This window comes from Haplochromis burtoni, unplaced genomic scaffold (genome assembly GCF_018398535.1).
Source record: "Haplochromis burtoni strain Fernald_Lab_line unplaced genomic scaffold, NCSU_Asbu1 Contig_213, whole genome shotgun sequence".
Taxonomy (NCBI): domain Eukaryota; kingdom Metazoa; phylum Chordata; class Actinopteri; order Cichliformes; family Cichlidae; genus Haplochromis; species Haplochromis burtoni.
In genome coordinates this window covers 39845-63156 of record NW_024582574.1, presented here as the reverse complement: position 1 = coordinate 63156, position 23312 = coordinate 39845, and the positions used below count along the sequence as shown (strand labels likewise).

At 40.6% G+C, this 23312-nt stretch overlaps 1 long non-coding RNA gene across 5 annotated transcripts in view; it reads left to right on the top strand.

Moving 5' to 3' along the window:
• The window catches only part of LOC106633499, a 91064-nt gene that overhangs the window by 47631 nt on the left and 20121 nt on the right, over window positions 1–23312 (top strand). For 4 of the 5 annotated variants that reach the window (XR_006055101.1, XR_006055102.1, XR_006055103.1 and 1 more), the window contains one exon: window positions 188–12992. This is a non-coding gene — a long non-coding RNA (cilia- and flagella-associated protein 251). Of the gene's footprint in view, window positions 1–187; window positions 12993–23312 lie in introns of those variants that run through there. The other variant, XR_006055104.1, reaches the window with a different exon arrangement.

Here is a 23312-nt window from a genome sequence, read left to right as displayed (position 1 = left end):
AAATGTCTGTGGAAATATGAACTTGCGTAAGAAGACTTAAGTTATGTAACCTAAACATCGAAGTTTGCGTTAGATTCAGTTTGGTGAGCAGGCAAGAGTCTCTGTGCAAGATCACATGCAACAGATTGAGTTTCTCACGAGATCATTCCTCACTGATACTGTATTTTGTTTTTCTGGCTCTTCACAGCCCGAGGCGTCGCAGGTTGATGGCGAGCGAGAACAACCATGGGCGCCGAGCGAGTCCGGAGCCAGCGACGGCCCTCGGGAGGACGGGGAAGGGGAGGAAGACGAAGAGGGCCTGCCAAACGGCGTGAACGGAGGTGACAAAGGAGCCCGATGGATGTGGGGGGCAGAGCAGCGACGACTGCGAGGGCAGCCGCTTGCTGCTGAAGAGGAGGAAGAGGAAGAGGAGGAGAACAACAATAGCAGCACCCACCAAGAGGAGGAGGAGGAGACAGAGGAGAGGACAGAGGGAGGGGAGGAGCAGGGGAGGGAAGAGGAGGAGCGGGAAGAGGGTGAGGAGGAGGAAGAGGAGGATGAGGAAGAGATGGACCAAGACAGTGATGACTTTGAACATTCAGCGGAGAGCGGGAGGGAGGAGGAAGAGGAGGAAGGCTCTCTCTCTCTCAGGAACAGTGTGTCTGCCCCTAATAATAATGAGGACTCGGGATGTACACGCCAAAGCTCTTCCAACAAAAAGGTAAGCAAAGCTATTTGTATTGAACAGTTTACACTGGAACTGCTTTCCAGTGACGAAAGTAGTTCCAGTGTAAACTGTTTAAATGTGTGCGGGATATTTTTCGGTGCTGTGAGCATCACCATTAAGGATGTCGCTGCAACTCCAGAAAAACTTATTGTTTATATCATTTATACATCTCTGTGTGAAACTGTTGAATGTGTTTCACTTGCGCCTACGTGGTCCATATTTAAGATGGTAGCACCCTCTTGTGGAAAACGCTTGTTATTGCAGGAGCTGAACCATCTGCTTGGAAATAATTGGATACTGGAACTGCATTATATATTTGGAAGGACAAGTAAACATTGTTGAAAAATTATAAAGATGAACCTGAATGGCTGAGATGAAAAGTATAAAAGCATTGTTTTAAGTAAGTGCTGGAATTGCATTTGTTAATGGCAGTTTTGGCTCAAGACTGAGTTGATTCAGAAGAGAAAACAGCTGGGATTTGGGTTTAAATCTGTTCATGGTCTGATGTGTCTGGAAGACTTGAAGGCACGTTTTCCCCGTACTCATAAGTACACCAGATAGCCCCACCTTTTGCTATAGCATAGACCAGGGGTGTCAAACATAAGGTAAACGCACAAACATAAGGAAGTTTCACCGGCCCAGCCCGCATAAGGTCACAGGGAGCTGTATGTGGCTCATGACATAAACTTTGCCATCCCCGACAGTAGAGTGGACCCTCCTTGCCACTCAGTGCTGGCAGAGTAATGATAGAGTGCTGAGAGTTTTCCTTATAGTGACTGCTCACTCATATCAATTGCTGAACTTTTATGAAAATCCTGACACGTCAGTACCTGCAGGTGCAAATTAAAGGTTACTGCAAAGAATACGGCTTTGTGCCTCTCAAACATTGTCACCCTGTTGGAAGTTGTTTCTTCGAGGGTGGCAGAGCTCACCATATATTTGGAAATGATGTGAATCTTCAGTGTTCAAATCAACTGAACACTAGAGCGAGATCATGTGGCGACATGCTCGTCACAACAGCTCATAACGGCTACTCCGCGCTTGCAAGTTTGAGTGACAAGTCCTGCCTTGAACTGCATGATTACAATCAATGTAAAGGTGGCTGCTAATGCTTGTGAAGCTTGTTGCGACTTGAGGAAACTGATGCGAAGACTCTCCTGAAATATGTGGAGAAGAACTGTTTAAAAAGAGCAAAGTCGCTGATTCTTTCTGTTGTGACTTAGATAAAATGCTCATACTGGAGATGCGTATTTACTAGTGTACTAGTCTTTGCTTGATACAGTCTGATACTTTACTGAGACTTTTCATGGTATTTTTTTTCTCCCCTGTGTCGCACATGCATACTAATTTTGTCATGACAGGTTAATCCTGAGCATAAATATTAAAAGAAAGCACCATTTCCTTTCTCTGCTTTAGCTCTACTCCAGGAACATTTTGTACTGGCTTTTGCAGTAAAATAATAACCGCGTACTACACACGCCCACAGCCTGCTCCCGGAGACAGTATTTCATTCATATGTGCAATATCCAGGCGCTGTTTTAGGAGCTGGTAAAAGCACCTTCATGCCTCACTGATTGATGTCTGACATGATGTGTAATGATTGTAGCTGGAAGCGAGGCAGCGCTTGATGTTCTAAAACTAATTCAAAAGGCTCTGATGCACCAGTGCTTCAACAGTAACGCTGGTGTCTTGTTTCAGTGATGAGTCTTTCAGTGTGGCCTTCACAGCACCTATATTTAAAAGCCAGAAATCGAGCTGGTTGGGAAGTTTTCGAGAGGCTCAGCGTGACAATCATATTTTTGTTTAGCAATTTGGATGGAACGAGCAAAGTAGTAAATCTGTGGCTGACAACTTTTAGTACCAAAGGCTTAGTAAGTGTTTAGGTCTCCATCCAAATGTCATTGTTTAACAGTCTCTGTACATGGCAGATACTAACAACATATTTTCACTTTGCACATATTTGTTGTGTATATTTAAATTTTGAGCATCTTAATCCAATATTTGTCTAGTTCTTAGTCCCGTTTTGGCAGACATCCTGAGACTTCATTGGCCACTTATTTTAGGCATTATCTAATTTAACTTTAATATCACGGGGTCATGAAAATACATATCCCCCCACCCCGGAAATTAAACTTCTACCACAAATCTCCCTTATGTTTGTTTTAACTTTGACTTATAATTTCCATTGGCTGTCCAACGTTTGATACTATTTTGTCAGATTATTCCTTCCTTTTTTAATATACTCTTGGAGCAATGTGGAGGACTTAAGAGGAAAGTTCTCATCTCAGCAGTGACTGAAGTTATGGATTTTTCAATAGCTCTGCAGTCTTTGCTGTTTTGCTCTCTAAAATCTCTTTGAGCAATACTTTCAAGAAGTTTTAGTATAGATGTTGAAGAGCATGTGGCATTGTTTCCTGTGTGTCATACCAGAGAGTCTGTGTAGTGTGAGGTTTAGTGTGAGAGGCTTTGATGCTGATTTTGTCCTTGCTTATATTATCTTAAATATAGCCATTAGCCTGAATTTGCTCCCCCTGTGCCTCTCACTATCTGACACAGCTGTCAGATATGTTTTTCAGGGTCTCAGTCAGTGTAGTGGGCCAGCTGGCTTTGATGTTGATGAACACATTTATTTCAGCTGTGGATGCTGTATGCTTGGAATTAGGAGGTGGTGCAGGAGGACTGCTTTGACATTTATCATTAGTTCAAGTGAGAAGGTGAAGCTCAGAAGAAGAAGCTTGTGTAAGTCATTCATCACAGTCACACATGTATTGTTACTGAGCTGAATTGAGTTTTATTTGATACCCGAGGAGCAACCCCCCCACCCTCAAAAAAACCTTGAAAACTTAATTTCAGAACTCTGTGGATACAATATTAAAAAACTGATGTGATCAGAGGAGTAAAATAGAAACACGTCATGATATATGTGGTAAAATAACAAAGGTGGGTAGGAGGAACAAAGATGTAAATGCAGAACACAAAGAAAGGAGCTGGGTTGTAAAAATAACCACATTAGCTTAGGTTTGAAAGCAGAGCGACTGTGATACAGGGATAGAACTGGTTCCGGTGCTTTAAGACTATTCCTACCAGTCCATTCACCTTTGTTTCGCACTGAGCACATTGTGAAAATATGTGAACTTGTTGTCTAATGTAAATGCTCATTGCCCGGGTTGCGATTCTGCAGAAAATTTTTTTTGCTTTCCAGGGCATGGGTCGCAGGGGCAGGCAACAGGCTAAGCAAGGATGCCCAGACCTCCTACCTCCTCCAGCTTATCCAGGGGAACACAGAGGCATTCCCAGAGATGTAATCTCTCCAGCATATCCTGGGTCTGCAGTGGGATATGCCCTAAACACCTTACCCAGGAGCCATTCTTGCTTTCTTTCATTGTGCAGTAGCAGCAGTACTACTCTATGCCCGGATGGCTGAGCTCCTCACCCTGTCTCTTGAGTGAGAAGGCAGCAACCCTTTAGAGCAGGGCTGGGGGACTTACAGGCCTCAAGGGCCGGTGTCCTGCAGGTTTTAGATGCGTCTTTGATCCAACACAGCTGATTTAAATGGCTAAATAAGCTCCTTGAAGGTCCTAGCTCCTATGAACTAATCATTTAATTCAGGTGTGTTGACCCAGGGTGATATCTAAAACATGCAGGACACTGGTCCTTGAGGCCTGGACTTCCCCACCCCTGCTTTAGAGAAAGCTCATTTCCTCCTCCACTTGTATCGACCTCGTTCTTTTAGACACTGACAAAAGAAGTCGGGACCATAGGTGAGGATAGGGACGTATATCGACCAGTAAATCTAGAGCTTCACTTTTATACTTGGCTTTGTTTACGGCAGTAGACTGATGCAGCGTCACTACAGCCGCAGCCCCAGCCCATCTGTTTCCTGCTCCCATCAATTGTGATGATACTCAAACATAAAGCGATGATCAACTAAATTACAATAGGAAGACTGAGATTCTGGAGAGTTAGCAGCATGAGAAGTTAGCAGCAGGTGGTTTCACGGTTTGATCCAGGAGCTGAAGCTGTGTCACAGCTGTTCTAGAGCATAATTCAGGATGTCAGAGGTGCAGAGTTAGGACCACATCTGAGGAGTCAGAGTAATAATTTCAGAAAGCTGAAAAAATGGTACTTATCATTTATGTAGTCAGTACTGCAGCGCGGTTTGAGCTACGATGGCACTGTATTTATATTAGGTTACGTTTATATGCAGCTGTAAAATGGAGCAAAGTTTAGCAAAGAAGAAAAATAAATGCCTAAGAAATTGCACAGCTGCTATGTACAACTGCATTAAGATTAGGTGAGTAGAAACCACATTAAAAATTCAGACAGAATTTATGCGTCTGGTGTGGTCCACTGTTTCCGATACGATACGATAGAACTTTATTAATCCCTCGGGTGGGTTCCTCTGGGAAATTCGACTTCCAAAAAAAGCACAGCAACAACCGAAGTTACAGTTACAGTTCCATACAGGAAGGAGGTCCATGTTTTCAAACCCTGGTCTTTTTGTGTAGAGATTGCGCATGGAAAGGCGGGGGGGTCCTGCAGTCCACTTACATGCATACTAAGTTAACTGGTGATTGGCATTAGTTGTAAACATGAGCACAATTTTGAGCCATGTGGGTAAGCTGTAAACCTTTAAATATGATGATGAGCTGAGAAAGAGGATGGATAGCAGTTGAGTAGTCAGTAGACAAAAGGCATTGGATCTTGACTTGAACTTTTGATCTCTATGGGTACTGCAGCTAATTTACACGTTACCCTAATAGTCACCAAAGTTAGGATATAAAGACCAAATCTACCAGATGCTTTTTAGGTGTTCATTTCTCCATCTCTCTGCTGTAGAGCCAGCAAACACAAAGTGATACTATCTCACATAAACTGCCTCACTGCTTCACCCCTTTCTGAGTTAGTCTCCAAAAATTCGAGAGCTGCAGGTGCACCTACGAGCAAAAATGTTTCCTTCCGTCTCATTCTTCACACCCACGCTTTTTGAAGTTGATCACATCAAGTTACCATGGCGACTTTGTGCTGATGCACTACTCGGCCCCCTCATTGCTGCTTGAGCTATATTTGAATTTATTCTCTTATTTAAAGTGACCAGCAGCCCGTCCGTGTCTATTTACTGAGTCATTCATTCTTAAAATAATTCAGGTTGGTTTTAAAGACTCCATGGAGACAAATATTTCACTTGAAATATAAATCTGTTAATTTGGACTATTTACGAACTATAGGAGAATATATATTTGCAATCTGTGATGTTCGTTCATTTAAAGCTTAGAAATATTTTACCACGTTGGAGAACCAGAGTTAATGTGCTTGATTAGAGCTTGAGAACCTGATATTACATGACAGCATGGTTTGTTCCTGTAGTTCGGATAGAAAATGTGCAGTTCTGATGATACATGTGTGTCAACAGTGGAAGATCAGCACGTGTGTGGTTGGGTCATGTTGCTAAAGTTTGCAAACTTAAAAATCTATAATATATATAGATGTATGAAAGTTCAAGCAGCTCTGTAAAATTCTAAAGTTGAAAAATATTCCGCACTCTGCATGTCCCGGCATGTCCTGTGTGCACAGATTGTGTTCCCAGGTTCCAGGTGCCGTAGGCTCAAGTCGCCCAAATGAGAATCTTCACCCTCTCCTCTTACTCAACACTCCCATCTTGTGATCTTGTGCGAACAAGGTGAGACTTCGGGTCATGCTCATCAGTTGACCTTCTAAATACATCAAGAGCCTTATGAATCTAGATACTGGCTGCGCATTAAGATTGCTGAAGGTCTAAAGAGCAAAGATGGTCTGGATTCAACTGAAAACGTAACTCAGATTTACATTTTAAACACACTCCTTCCTGTTCAAAGGTATGTGAACTAAAAGGGCATGCAGAACATATGTTCATGTATTAAATAACTTAAATGAATATATGGTGTTGGGGTAACATGATCCCGCTTGGCTGTAGCAGGTGCATCTCAGTACAATGTCTCATATAAATTAGTCGATGGGAAGGCGGTTTATAAAAATAAATGTTTAAGGATATTTTAATTTGGCACTACAGGTTTATTACAATAGTTTTTAACAGGTAAAAGGTCAAGGTACAAATAAAAATGGTTTGTTTTACTGTTTCCTTTCTCTGCAGAAGGATCTATTATATCTACTACTGTAAGTCTTGAATTTGAAACCCTTTGATGCAAATCAGCATCACAAAAACAAACATTAAATGTTTTACGGTATTTTAAGAATACAATTCAAATGGGAAGGCGCATCGCCAAAATCTGAAAGCAAAATCCAGTTAAATTGCATCTTAATTACACTTTTAAACAGTTTTTAAATAAGCAGGAACATAATATACCCATTTTGTTCTCACTACAGTACACTGCTGCCTGTCCGTCTTAGAATTAATTTTAATATATGACTCATGAATAAGGCATTATGTGATCTTACAGGATTAGATGTCTCATCATGACTCATCAGAGACCTTTGGTGGCAAGTGGATCTGCAGAGCCACAATAAGGCAAAACAGGAAGGTGCGATAAGGGGAGAGGGTACCGACCTCCACTGTGATAGAATAAAGTATTGAATTATTTGGATTCAAAGAAGATGGAAATAAACTGTCAGTGCCGTTATGTGCAGGTCCGTTAAATAATTTTGCCTTAACTTAAAAAAAAAAAAAGGGGGGGGGGGAAGAAACTACTGTACGTTATCCCGACCACAGTCCAGCTGTCTGGGTAATAAGTTGGATGAAATCTGCATAAATTTACATCTGAGGATAAAGGTGGGTGGGGAACTTGTTTGAAAATCTGAGAAGCTATCAGAAGAAAAAAAAGGAATAATATCTCAGCTACAATGGATGATACAGAGATGAATCAAAGTCGAGCAAACTCTTTCAGAAACCCCATAATTGGATTTTCTTTATCTTTGTGAGTAATTACAAAAGGACATGTTAGGAGCTGCGTCTGCTCATGACTTTGGTGGCATTGACTCCAGTCAGGTCGAAATATTTCTCACGGTATCCCCGTTTCCATAAGAACGTATTTAAATCTGTATTTATGAATAGCACGATGACGAATGCTTAAATTCATAATGTGCATTAAACTGCAGTCGGCTCTGTACACAAGCAAAGTTTTTATATTGTTTTAGATGGAATGACTAATAACTTCTTAGCAAACTTGGAACAATTTATCTCACACACACACACACACAACACACACACACACACACACACACACACACACACACACACACACACACACACACACCTATTCGCTGCCACCAATTAAATATATTTCCAAAGAGAAGGCAGATGTAGGTGGCATCTCCCACACACTGGCCTTATCACACAGGCAGGAATGAGCCACAAAGGACCAGTGTTCTCAGCCTCCCACATGAAAGCAACTAGTTTGAGTCATTACCGATATATATTGATGACGATTTACTTTCACAGAGGCCCTCATTATAAACTAATACACCTCCACTGGCCTACTGAATTGTTCTTTTTGTGTGTGCGCGCGCGCGTGTGTGTGTGTGTGTGTCTACACAAATAACACAGATAACTCTATTTCAAAAATAGTTTAGTTTGGCTAATTAAGGTAGTTAACTCCTGCTCTGATAATTAACCAATTCTCACGTTGCACCTTTCTGAAGCATTCCTGGCATTCATTACAGCCACCTTCAGCTGATTCTTGTTTTGGGGTTACTCTGCATATAACTTCCAGGTTATGTATTCTCATTTTCTTCATGCAGGTCTTTTTGCGAGCTGGACTTCTGTTTTGTTTTTGTTTTTTAACCTGGGCTTTCTTGAGCCCCTATTTGAACATACCCAAACCTACCACAGCAAGTCACTGTTTCAGCAATATAAAACTCTCAGTTGCTTCCCATTAACTAACAGTTTCATTCTTGCAGCTCAATAAGAGAATTTAACTTTCATTTTTATTCACCCCTCTCTTATTGAGGGGTGTTTATACGGTTTATCCCAAAGTCAAGGGTATTCCTGAAAGTTCAAGTAACAAAACAAATATTAAGTAACCGGCTTAACTTAAATATATATATTGCTGTGTAGCTCAATAAAATAAAAAACAATGAATATCTGATATTAAAATCACTAGTAATGGAAATTTTTAATAAACGACAAAATAAAATAATCAAAAATCAAGAAAGGAAAAACAGAATATGAAGTGGCTTACTCAGTGCAGTACAAACAGCATAGCAAATATCAGATGATGTATAGTTTAGTGTACTAGTGTACTGCAGGGTTGAAACAAGCACCTACAAAACCCAGTTCTTAGTTGAAGATCATGTAAGCAGTGCGTTGTATCACAAAAGATTTTAGATGTAGCTTTTTCAGTGCAGCATATTTGTCCCAGACCTTCACACCAGAGGGAGGCAGTGATGTGAGGGGTCATGTTCATACACAATCCAGGTGGTGGTTGGCTTTCGGCGGCTCAGCTCAGATTGCCGATGCAGAGGAGCAGAAAGAGTGATGTAGTCCCCCCCTCCAGAAACTTTCACTTTAATCATTTATATGTACCATGGAGGTGTTTAAAGATAATAGCAGAGTGCTGCCTTTATCCATTTCATTATATATTATAGTTTTGGAATACCTTGATATTATTATCGTTTAACTAATTTAAGGCTGATGGGTATTCTGTCATTATCACACAGTATAAATATATTTCATCTATATTTCATCTGAGTCTGGAGAGATTTACTTTTCACAATCACCTCAAGTTCTCCAAAACTGCTGTGATGGGCTATGAAGGTAGTTTGGCAGCATTTAAGCAGAATTTATGCTCTGCCCGAACCAGTTTAATAGCCGGACCAATGAGTACTACTCATGAATCTGAAGGGGTTCCTCGGACCATGTCATTGCTTGGCTCCTTTTCCAGGAGCAGTTGAAAATAAAGAAAATAATGACCTGGCGCTCCCACTCTTTGCCCCTCACACACAACCCACGTTTTTATCCCGTCACATCAGTCACTTTGAAAAGCTGGGAGTGACCCGTGTAATGATGTTGAGTTACTCCAAGCCAAACATTCTTGGCCTCTGGCCTCCAGTAGTCTTTTCAGGGATTGCAACCCCTCTGACCCCTTAGTAACAGTGAGGCAAAGTAATTTAAAAAAAGAAAAAAGGAGAGATAAATGTTTGTAATAGGCCATGACATATTGTCGGTATCTATTAGAATGGTATGAGGTTTCTTTTAATTGTTCCTGTTTGGCTAACTCTTGATTATTTTTAAGCTTGTGGGATGCATTTTTTGCCCTTTTATGATGGTGCATAACCCCAGGCCACTTTCCACCCCATAGCAAACTGTGGGAACTTAAAATGCATTTTTCACTGGAAGCATAATCTTTAGGTTTCTTGGTCGTGGACAAAGCAAATTGATATTTACTGATAGTGTTCAGGGTTTTTGGATTATGTGAAATTGTTCTATAATGAAAGAAGAACAAGCAAAAAACAACACCTGCATGACTTGCAGTTTAACAACTTACTTTGGGGTGATCATGTTGTAGCAGACTGGAATAGCGTGTCTTTCACATAGCTTGTTGACCTAAGATTAGTCTGAAAGCTCAAGTAACCTACACAAGGCCTGAACCATATCAGAAAAAAGCGGCCGCTCACTGGTGCCTCACTGGTTAGGACACATTGGATGTGGACTAATAGTAGTGGTTATTTTCTCTATGGGAAAACTAAATGGTCCCGTTCATCATTTCAGATAAGTTGAAAAATGGGGCATCCATCTTTTCAGAGTAGTCAATAGTCATCAGACAATTTTATTTTGTGCATATGTGTAAGGCGACACTCTGTATCTCTTGTCTCAGAGGATTGGTGCGCCCGTGTCTTGGCACACCAAGCTGAACTTGGATGCCTTGTGCCAACAAACAATTGACTGAGCTTTTAACAGGCAACATTAGTTGTTTTGGAGTATAGCAGATTTTTTTTTTGTTGTTGTTGTTTTTTTACATTTTTATTTTGTTGTTTATTTTACATCACATTTCCTCAATTTGAGTATTCACCTAGTCTCTCTTTGACTTTTGAGGACAACATAAAAAAACAAGTCTTTGTTTCTCTGCACGGGCTGCAACCTGCATAACTGAAGAGACAGATTTTATTGGGATTTGTCTCCATTTGCAGTCTACTGGTACTTTCAGTTGTTGACGTGTTGGAGGTTGTCATTCATCTGCCTTGTTAGCCATTATACTTTTCGCTGAAAACCAGTTGTTCCGAAGAGCTTAGACAATTTCCTGTTTCCACTGTGATGATACATCCTCTGGACAGGACCTCTTGATTGGAAACTTGTTGCAATCATCTGATGATCATGATCAGCCTGAGTGATTGTTAGTGGAAGACCTCAGTCCTCTAGGCTTGCCCAGATCTCACTGTCAGAGGTGTATAGGAAGCACCACAGCTTTATAGAGTGCTTGCTTTGTTTTTCTTGATGTCCAGACCTTCTCCAACATCTATTTGGCTGTAGCTCCAGAGCTGACGCCACCTAGAAATGCAAGTTTGTGTTGGATGACCATGGTTTTTGGTTGACAACAGGCACCATTTCTTGCCTCAAGTGTTTAGGGAGTGAGTGACAGGCTGGAGGATGATGCACCAACTGGAGGGTGGTGGTCGGTCTTATTCCTGGGGTTCCTAGTTGTGATCAGTTGACCTATAGGAAAAAAAATAGCGTTTTTTTTTTTTTTTTGTTTTTTATTTATTTATTTTATTTATTAACGATACCTTGAATCTATTGAATGTGGTCGCCATTGTTAGTCCAGCAGGTTCAGTTGCTTGTTCCAACTGTGCTAAACATACTGTTAAAAGCCATGGGTGTTGGTCTGCCTACAACACTCAATGGCGTCCAGCGGCTGACTGTCAGAGTGGTGTGTCGGGGTCCTCGGCGTACTGTCGGATGCTCAGGCCCTGTAATCCTCCTCAAACAATAGTGGATGTGAGAATAGAAGGGAGGTTAAGCCCTGTAGGTCTTTTGTTACCATGTGCTCGGGCATTTAAATGCACAGAGGGATAGTTGTGTTTTGCCACTCACTCGAACTGGAGATTCATTTGTATTCGCTGCCAATTATGAAAGGTTTTTTCTGCTGCATATTAATTTTCTTTTTTGTAAGTTGGCATAAAAGCGTACGTAGAGAATGTACATATCCATTTTTTCTGCCCCTTCTCTCGTTCTGCCATTTGGACCTTCACATCACTATTCCTTTACATCTCTGACACTGTGTTCGTGTGGTGCACGGTTTAATTAAAAACCATCGCATCCTGCTGCTGCTTCTTTCATAGCTTCATGTGAAAACACATGCACTAGACTTCAAAGTGCATCCCTCACTGATTAAGTGAATTCTTGTTTAAATGCATGTGTCACGGATACTGACGTTGGACAGCTGTGTCGCCTCCCGAAATATCCTCAGCCTCTTTGCTGACAAAGTTACTGACATTCCCTAACATCGCGGTTCAGGGATGAACCAGAGAAGGTTGGTGTAAAACAAATCCTTCCTTCCAAAGGCATGTTGACATCTGATTCCAATAAAGACATGTTGTTGTTTTTTTGTCGTATGCTGACAATTTTTGTGTGTTCAAGTTAAATGGGCTAAATGATGATGTAGGCCACAGAGGTAGGAGGACCAGGAGGGGCTCAGAATGACTACAATGAGGAAGTTCCCTGGATACACGTGCTGCAACAGACGACTCTTGGTACACATTCCACCACAGAGGGGTCATGAGAGCAGATTCCACGGTGCCTGTCTGAGGGGGGAGAGGCTGCTGGGTCCATCCTCTTTTCAGGCCCCGACAGCAGCTGCTCTGCCTGGCTTGGGCGCAACAGTGACCTCACACCCCGGAGATATTTTAAAGGGTGCCAGTCAGCATGAGCTCTGAGTAGGTAGGAGCTCGACAAGTGCAGTTTTAACACATCTGCTGCACAATGTTCGAGAGATCCGAGGGAGATCCAGCAGTGGTGTAAGAAAAAGTATCTACTTGCAAGTTGGTCGGTTTTCAGAGCCCCTTAGTGGGAAATGATCCGTTAGACATCTCTTTCTTTCCTTTTCTGTTTCTTGTTTCTTGCAATGCTGCGGCATTGCCCTATTCCCCGTTTCTCGTCATCCGGCGCTCAGAGAAAGATGCCGAATGTTTCCTGTAACAAAGACAAGACTCTACACGTCCCGCCAGAGAGCCAGGCACTCAACCCGGCTGATTCTAAAGACATCGCCACGGAATCACTACCTCCTCAGAAAGTACTCAAGATATTCAGCATCAACATCATTGCTCAGGGTTTGCCTTTCTATCGTAGACGGGTGAGTGTTGTACAAATTCAGCCAGTCGCAGAGTTTGGGTTTGGCCGATCCGGAAATGCCAGAGGTCATCGAACACGCTTACCCCTTTTCACCTTGGTTGGTGTTGCTTTTATAGCTGCCTGTTTATAGAAAACGGCAAATCAAAAAAAATTAAGCTGCTGTGTTGCTTTCGTTCATTACTACTCTAGTAATAGTTGGCATTGACAGGGTTATAACTGAGTTAAGTGAATGTTTTTCTGACAAATTGTAAACGTAATAGACTTGTTTTTGTTACATGCTACAGGTAAATTAAAAATCTTGACCTAACCCCCCCACTCCTTTTTCCCTTTTTTTTACATTTCTTCTTTCTTTTTCCACAGTACGTTGATTGGTAGTGATATGACTAGTTAAAAATGGCAAATGTAAATACAAATTTGTCCTTTTGTCATCTCACTATGCACTGATACAAGCTTCGCGTGCCCCAGCTCCACCCATGGCAGGGGACGGACACCAGCTTATAGCCTTAAAAAGGCCGTAAACTACGAGCCTATTTTTAGGGGAAGTTTTTGGATAAAGTATTGATTAAATGGAAAACCTTAAAACAAAAGTGTCTTCAGCTGTTGACTTATGATAGGCTATAGAGCAACTGATCCTGCCTTCTATGACATTTGTTTTTTCTTTTCTTTTTTGTTAATTGGCAAATACGTTTGCATTTGTTTGTTTTTGTTTTTTTATTTTAATGTAGAAATCAGTATTGTTGGTTGAAGCCATAAAATTACGTTACTACTTAATTACGGCATTAGTGAAGTTGTTTGTAATGGTAACACTGCTCGCGTTGAAACTTTACTTTGACACATGTGCTCACTGGAATCGGTGTGATAATTTAATGTGATTGGAAATTAATGAAATCAGATTGCCAGAAATCAGCTTCCCAACTGAAAACAAAAAAAACTTTAAGACCACCTTATTGTCAGATTAAATGCACAAAAGTACAATTCAAAGTCTATAACACAGTTGAGGGTTGGTTTCGTTTTCACAATTTTGCAATGAAGCGACTAATACAGGCAGTAATGTAGTAATTTTATTTTGTCAAACTTTTTTTTTTTTAAATTGTCGGTAAGAAGGAATGTGTGGTTTGTTAGGTTTTTTTGTTGGTTTTGTTTTTTTCCCTTAAAATGTTACTTAAAATCAACTTCATTAGCTGGAAAGCTTCCTTATTGTACTCAGCAACATTGTACTCACGCTCCATTTAAAGAATCTGATTTGGTGGGGAACTTAAATATTACCTACTGTAATATCTTAGAGCAGCGACAGCAGATGTTTTTATTGAGCCATAATTGTCCTGGTGACCTTTCGCCAATTATCTGGGTGCTGTGATTGGAGTTATAGATAGACTAGTCAAAAATGTCACCACTGGATCTGCCACAAAAGTCTGAAGAGGACTCTGATGGTGAGGAGAGAGGTTGTGAAATATGGACTGAAATAGAAATGAGAATAGATGTGACAGTCACTGGGGAGGGTCGGCTTGTCCTTTTCTTCTTCTTGGGTTTTCTTCCAGAACAAAGCAAGCTGCTTTGTTGGTTCGATTTTTTAAAACGAAATGTCTGTTAAGATTTGTGCCTTTTATGTAATGGCCTGTATCATACGTTAAAGGGATAAACTGTGGTACGTCACAACAGGCAGTTTCTTCAGTTTAAACAGGAACAGGATGGGTAAACAAAGCAGTGTGTTCTAACAGAGTTCAAACCTTCATTGCACTTTGTTTTACAGCAAAGTGTTTTATTATCTCTAATTACTATGTATGAATATAGCCTATAGTTTTCATGCTGACTAAAAATGTCAATACAATAAAATCCATTCTATGGTGAATGTAGTATAGTAGCAGCGTGTAAAAATCCAAATAGCTCAACAAATTAAATGGAACAAAATAAAATACAATAAAACTGCTAAATAAATAAATAAAGAATAAAGATAAAGAAAAGTTGATTAGCCATTTTTCCAAATCTGAATTATATCTGCCACATCATCATTTATTTGCAGTTTATTGTTTAAAATTGTATTGTGCAGTTTTATTTAGGTTTTTCAGGAGAAACAAAATAACAAAGATGTAGAAGTCTAGAACTCGTGTTTCAAATATGGTACACTTGGCTTTCAAGCATTAAGCAAGAAAACTGCAAAAATAATCGAAGAGGTAAAGTCAAAAGATGAAACTCTTCTATCTAGGGCTGTGCGATATGACCAAAATCTCATCCCGATGTTAAGACATCTATCGTCCCGATAACGATATAAATCACAAGAATGTAACATTTTCTGTAAATTCTGTGAATCTCGGGCAGCTCGACTTGGTGAAGTGTTTCCAGCTGCGCGTCATGTAGCTGGAGTCGAGTGTTTTAACCGATGCATGAAACAATACATTTTTAGACGTAAGTTGTAACAGCCGCCGTTTTCTTTGTGCATATTTATTACACAGTGTGCTGCGGGGAAAAGCCTGTTCTAACCTTTGAGTCTAAGGTTTATTTTTTAGCACCTGACGGCTCTTTTTTGCTTCTCATCCGTAAACACTCTGCATACTCTTTCATGTGATTCCGTTTATTTTGAAAAGTCTCATCAGGATCTTGAACTTTATTGTGAAAGGTTAGTGTGGAAACTAAACCAGCGGACACGCGATGGTTTTGCCGTCGTTGTTGCTAATGACAACGCATAAAAACAGGCGCTTGTCCATCTGTAGTGTGGTTGTATTAAAAATAAGACAAAGAGAGAACTTTAAGAAATGAATATAGCCACTACAGTGACCATCAAAACCATGAAAAAATATTGCCCTAAACAGTTTACTTTACGACACCACAAAACAAACGTTAGCGTAAAAAATGAAATGATAGACGTTTTTATATCGTCATCCGATATATATCGTTATATCGAACAGCCCTACTTCTATCTTCATCACTGTTTATGCAGCAGACTCGGCAATGGAAATACCAAAGCATATGTGCTTTGTTTAAGAATGCTTTTGTTTTACTATTTCGTTGGTTTAACACACACACGTATGTCTGAAAAGAATCTTGAGCTTCCATGTTGTTTACTTTGGAGTAAGAACTAAATGAAAAGGTCCCACAAGGCCGGTTCTTGCTTACACTGCCGCATGTAGAGCACATGCCACGCGGACTATGCTGCATATGTGACAGCTGTCAGTGAATGGCATAGCAGGGGTTTCTTATGGTCTCTGTGGTTTAGTATAACCTGGCAGTATGAACGCATTTTAAGCTTGGACTTTCTGCTTTGTTGCTCACAAAATGTTTTCTTACAATTATTATTATTATTATTTTTTCAATTGTTAAAGAGGTTTTACTAAGAGGTTATTTCTTGCATCTATGTGTCTGCTGAGTATCTCAGAGGGTTGCACCCAGGCTCTAAACCTTCTCATACTCTGCTGATTAAAAATGAAACTACTTTTAGTTGCTCCCTTATTAAGAAGAGGTCTCCACAGCGGGTAGCTCCACATGTTGGTTTTGTTTTGTTTTTTTTAAAACACCAGATGCCCTTTCTGACACACCCCAAAGGGTTTTGTCTCCTCGTGGGATCAAACCTGAGATCTTTCACTTGTGAGGCAAACATATAAACCACTAAAGTTTGGAGCTACTGCTGTGCTGATTAAAATAGTCTTGAATTACTCCAGTATTAAGGTGACCAGGGGAATCCGCACTGCCATCTCCTCCAACAGCTTGATACCTATTCTGGCTGCCGGAAACACAGTCACGATATAGAACATTAACAGCAGGACATTTTAGTTGGGGTATTAATTTTCTCAGCCACCACACCCTGCACTGCAGGGCTGTTGAGTAAGGCAATCTATTCTTGCCCATAGCAGCTATGCCTGCATCAACGGCTATCAGCAAGAAGCATCTGTGGTTTGAGCAGGTGCTCCGGGCATGCTACAACTTTCTTTAGCAAGTTTCTCACACCTCAGTCTCCTGTAGGTTTGTCCATGAGTAAGTTCAATAGTGATACAGATCTATATATTGGCCTGCTTTAGACTGTTCATTAGGATTGTGAATTTTAATTATACCAGTGGTTAACCGGGCTGAGACTTTTCCAGTCCGGTACAGTTGTTGCCATTTTAACTGCTCTCTTCTAGAAAAACTACAAACCTGCTACTGTTATGAAAACCTTTATGGTGGTTATGGCAGCAAAGATCTGATGCTTGTTTTTCAGGTTGTATCTCTACATCCTTCTCTCCTAGTTCCCCTGGGCACTTTAAGATTATATGTGTCATCAGTTTTATGATGATGCATATAGTTTAGGAACATCGTGTGCGATTGTAGTCATATTTTATATGTAGTCAAAGAATTGGTCATAATAAACAAGATTCTTCACTGTGTGTATTATGACTGCGGACATGCATAGAAGTATACTCTCGCTTGACTAGTTGGTGATGGCATACATGCGCAGGTCGGTAAATCTGGTTTCCTGTCTATTTTTGAGAACATGTGCCTGGAGACACTGAAGCCGCGCTCACTTTCGATTCGAGTCGTGTGTCCCTGACCGGTACGTGACAACTAGGGTGACATGATATACACACCGGATCCTGCTCCTTGGAGGTCAGATGATTTGATGGAGGCTCAAGTGTTATTTGTCTTTGGTCAACTGTTTTCCGTTCTGAAAACCTTGATTTCACCTCAGTTTATTGCAGTGTTTTGACTGTGCTTGCTTATTTTTAGCAGAGGAGGACAGAACTTGGCTTCCCAATTAAATGTTTGACGGTACACACTAGATGCACTATTTACAAGACTGTGTAACAGGAGCAAAATGCAGTTCTCTGCTGCTTTATAATGAGAAATGGCCACAGCAAAAACACGACTACAGCAACACTGAAATTGCCTGATTTAAAAATATGGACTTTGTTAACAAGATCAGCAAGACCATTTAATTGATCTTTATTATGCACTGTCCACTTTAAGTAAGGTAAATTATTCTGAGTGCCCAGCATATTTGGAATAATTTAATTTTAAACTATCTTTTTTCACCTTAAAAGTTCTACCAGACTTCTTCTTTATTCAGCGGCACTCGTGTTTCACCTTATCACTGCCTGCCTGCAAGAAACGGGTTAAGCATTTTAAATAAACTAAAGCCCTCCTGACAGCATCATTCAGTTCTACAAACGGCATCAGTCGGGCATCTTAACCATTTTTGTCCTGTTTAGCCAAATACAGAATATTGTGTTTGACAGGATAAGAAGCTAATTAATCTTTTGAAGTTTGCATCCTTTATTTTTGTTCCTCCTTCTTTCCTTTCTATTACTGATGCAATGCGTTGTAACATACTGGAGGGAGGTTGGCATGAAGCTCCAGAGAGAGCCCCCTCTTTGTTTGGTGTTGCTATTGAACTGGTTGATGAAAGTGCTCGAGCACTTACAAACTTACATGGATATGTACTTCATGGCATGTTAGGTATTTGAGTTTTTTGTTTGCATCTTACAGCAGTAACCCCGAAAAGCAGGAAAAAAACTGAACTGTGCATTTTTTTCTAAAACCAAGGCTATGTTCAAGAGATCTTGTTTATTATGTTGACTTAGTCATTCTGCAACCAAAGATGCAAACAGTCTGGTCTTAGGTTTTCAGTTAAGTGCTGTTTAGCTGTTTAAAAAAATAAATAAAGCAAAACTAATTTTAGTTAATTAATTTGTTAATTTAGACTATTAACAATCTAAATTTAAATGGTCTGTTGTGCAGTAGCATGCATTTGCACATGTTGCTGTTCTGTGTTAATGTCTAAAGTCTGCTTGCTGCACAGTTGTCGGACTTCTTTAAAACTTTTTAAAAAAACGAGTTCTCACATGAAGTTATAATTGAAAGTTGACTGATTTTTCTGCTCCAAATTTCAAGCGCTCTCTGCTGAACTAAGGTCCAAACCACAGTGCATTGCAAGAGAGTGGATTCTATTGCCCTTCGCTGCAAATAACAGAGGGAAGGCATCTGCCATTGGCTATTCTGAGAAGGAGTCCCATTCCAGGGAGTATACAGATCCAGTCGGATAGCTACTCGCATCAGCCAAACACTTTTGTTTACCCGTGTGAAGCAGACTCAACACTGCGGCAGAAAACGGCCTATGTGGTTTGCTTGTGACTAAATTAAGTCTGCTTGGGCTTTTTTAAATATTATGACTTTGTGGGGGAAACATGAAATGAAAAGGAAAATGTTGTTCTTCTCAATTTTATTTTGCATGTAATTTCCAATGTCAAGTTGACCTAGCTGATCGGTTAACTTGAGCCTGAACTAAATACCTCTCGAGTCCAAGCTGCTGGTGTACAGTGTTGTAGTGTTGTGGTGCTTTACATACAGAGCATGCTGCATAGCAATGTGCCTCCACCTGCCACAGGGCTGCCTGAAGGCTCTGACATTTCCCACGCTGTTAGACAGGAGCTGAGAAAAGATAAACTGCCTTTTAGTGTCCCAGCTCCTAAACATCGCCTTTTAAAACTGAAAACGTGAAGCAAAATAAAACCTCAAACACTTTCTTTCACACAAATGCACACCCACGTCTCTTTACTGGTTAAATAATTCATCTGAGTTGTGGTGTATGGAACACATTCTTCTTTCATAATTCAGCACAATTGGATGCGCACATAGCCTTAAATCCGAGCCAACTCTAGTTTGTTTGTTTGTTTGTTTGTTTTCCCCCGCCTGTCCCGTTTGGTTCTTTTGCCATCAAAATTATTGTCTAAAGGCCAAGAAAGATGCCCAACGGATTTACTTTACCAAATGGCGCACCTGTGAGCATGAGTGCGCATGTATTTAAAAGGTTCCTTCATGTAATGATCTGCTAGAGGGTGTAGGGAGCCATAGCCCCGTCCTCCAGGGCATGAAGCAGGTATGGAGGAGATCCAGGCTCCAGACATCCAGAGACCCTCAGAGCACAAGAGACCAAGGAAGACCAACAGAGGGGTAACCGTGCCACTCTTCGGGAAAGAGCTGAGGAGAGTCACAGATGAGTGGTCACTCAGCGGCCGCGGAGCAGAAGCCAGGGGGGGTTCCTATATTTGGCTAGGAAGATGAGAAATAAGTCAAAGTTATTGAACAGAAAAACCTCATTTTAAATACAATGTATATAAGGTTAAAAACAAAGTCAGTTTTTGTTATGACCACCTCTTCTTCATCAGAATTTTCTCAGGCACCTTTCTTTTTGTTTTCTTTAAGCAGTCTTCAGGAAAGTTGTCCAGGGTTCGTGAAGGACATTCAAAGGTCTTTTTTGGATGTTGGCTGTCTTTTATGTTCTGTCAAGATGATTCCGCACTACAATAATGTTGAAGTCTGGTCTCTGGGGAGGCCAATCCATGACTGATACTGTTCCAGTGTATTTTTCTATCCAGGTATGCTTTACTGTATTAAAGTATCATTAAACAAGAATGTCGTTGTAAAGTATGAGGACTGAAACTGAGTGAAAAAGCAGCCAATGTCCGCTGAAAAGCTTTGAACAACCTTCAGGAAGCTTGGAGGACTGTTGCTCAAGACCACTTAAAAATTTGTGTTTTTCTCCTTGAAATTGAAACACAGAGAAACGAGGGGTGACTCAAGACTTTGACATTGCACTGTACAGTGGTTTGCAGATCAGTGAACCCTACATTTAATTAAAAAATTGTACAGTGGCAAAAAAATATTGAAAGTATTTTTTAATGCTCATGTTAAATTTTATGTCAAGTGTGCAGTGGCATGTTTGCTGCAGTGTTGCATCATTGATGATGTATAAATAAGTGCACATTATTTTGTGCCATTGAACTGGTGTTACCTTTTCTGTACAGACTTCCCGTCTTACTGCCTACAGTCAGTGTCAGACTTCAGTGGGCAAAGTATAAGGTGTAGAATTCAGATGATGGTTGTAACCATGCTGACTGTGTTTTGTTTTTGGCGTCAGTGGTGTTAACCCCAATTTTAATTTTAAAACGGTGTTTTGAAATGACAGGGCCTTAGCTGTCTGGTGTCTTACCCCTGTCTGAGTATCAGCATTTCTCATCACGGACCTTCAGCGAGCCGCTGCTGTGCCTTTCACAGCGACCTGCTCGCTGTAATCTGGACATCAGTGAAGACAGACTGTGAACGGATAACTGACTGGCAGTAACTGATGCGACCGTCTGCATAGTTTATCTAATCGGTGTATGAACCCTGCTGTCTGAGTCAGTGTGTGGTCTCCCTGCTTTAATGTGCGCTTGTGTTGTGCTGCAGTGCAGTCTGGACATTACAGACCGTGACTCCCTGTACTGTTAAACCGCTGCAAAAATGTCAGTGTCTAATGTCAGCTTTGTGGGCTTTTCCTTATTTTTGCTACGCTGTGTAAAGCGTTATCTGTAATCTGACATTTACTTTGTGAGGTTTCTTTGAGAGGTTTTTAAAACTCAAAGAAAGGACAGTGAAAGTCGGGTCTGTTTTACACCTGAAGAGTTTCATATGGAGTATTTGTAAGGGCAAATAACACTGAACTTGGGTCTTTTTTTTTCTTTTTTCTTTTTTAAATAAATTAACCTACAGTTGATAAATCAGATCCAACTTTTATAATTGCAGGCATGGTATTGTAGGTAAGGTGAGGCATGCATGTCCATACCTTACAGGTGCCAGAGGGGTCTGTTGTTCAGAGATTGAGAAGAAATTTGAATATTTGCTCAGCAACAAGAGGATTACACTCTCTGAGGAACGCAAGGTCTCTAGCAGGGCAAGGCGAGCAGTCGGCCTTTATAAGATAGGATAGAAAGACGGATGAATAAAACTTGTGGTACTGTAGTTCAGCTGAAGTCATTTTTCACAACACCCTGGTTTGATTTTTTTTTTTGACTTTTTCAGATAATTCAGAAACTAACACTGGTGAACATCTTGTTAAAAACAACAATAAAGAAACAACTTTTTATTTTACCCAAACTACAAATCCATAAAAGATCCTGCATTTTATACTATAGTGAAGATGTTCTTTTTTGTAGCCCTCTTAAAGAAGTAGAATTTTCTCCGAGCCTAAAAGAACGCCTAATCTTTCTCTAATACACCGTGCGGCACTAATCTCTGTACAATGCTTTGTGATGTTCAGGTATAACACCAGAATTGAAATGAACACAATACCCTCTGAGACATACAATAGCTGCTTGTGGCAGTGTCCATATTAAGCCCATGTGACTTGATTCCTCATCTGACATTGATTAGCAGTATGTACAGCGTGAGCGATGATGGATGACTGCCAGGTTTCGGCCATGACATCCATGTTTATAATTTGCTCAGTTTATAAATGACCTTCGCTGTGATGTATTGTACCTTCAGGTCTGACATGTAAGGCCAAGTTCAGGCCAAAAATAGCATTCTGTAAAAACCACAAGGGGCCACATTGCTACAGGTACCAGGGAGAAAATGAAATATGATCTAAGAGGTTTAGTTTCAGGAGAACATCAGTGAGTTTGAAGGCTTATCACATCCCTAAATGCCGCACCAGGGAAGGATTGTCTATCTCCGGTGTAATCACGATGGTCGTCGTTTGATCTTCAGTCACAATGTTCACGAGGTAAACAATAGAATTAACACAGTTGACGTTACAAAGTAAGTTCACAGGAGCGCACTTGTCTGTATTGGCCTGACAAATATAGCCTGTTGTAGCAGAGGACCTTAGTTTGTTTATGACATGTTGCTGTCAGTCATAATCAGGCTTGTTTGATTTTTATGGCCTTCTTACTGTGGCATTCATACTTTAATTTGACTTTCATGTTCATGACTGAGGATAATATGAATCCTTCCTGTGCTATAGAGAAGCATCTCTACTCTTCCAAGGACATAGCTCTCCTTTATGTCATTAACACTATAGCAAAGTGGAAATTACTGCACCTTTTTCAGTTTGCCCTCTGTGGGCACAGAACAGAAGGAGGATGAGTGCATGCCTGGCAGAGTACTGATTTCGCTCTTCATAAAACATCTACTCATGCTCTGCCTACCTTATATCACTTTCATAATTCTCTTGCTGCAGTCTTTTTTTTTTTTTTTCCCCCCCTCTCATTCATTCAGTTATTCTTCCATCAGGAAAGGTGAAGCCTGGCCTTATCTCTGAGCAGCAGAGCCTAGACCGTCACTCTTTACACTGGATGGGCTTCTTATTGTTCTAAATAAATGAAGTCATGGCATTTCACTATAAGTAGTTTCTTATAAGTGAGAAGTTCCCCAAAGAGTGTCATTGCAACAAGTGTAAGCCTTGCACAGACGGGCGTATAAATATTGAACATTTTGAGGTAGTGGTTGACACATTTGCTTAACACGCCAAAGATCCTCTGTTTAAGATGGGGAAGGAGACAGATTCCTGGGAGGTTTGATGTAGCTTCATACTTTTTTTTT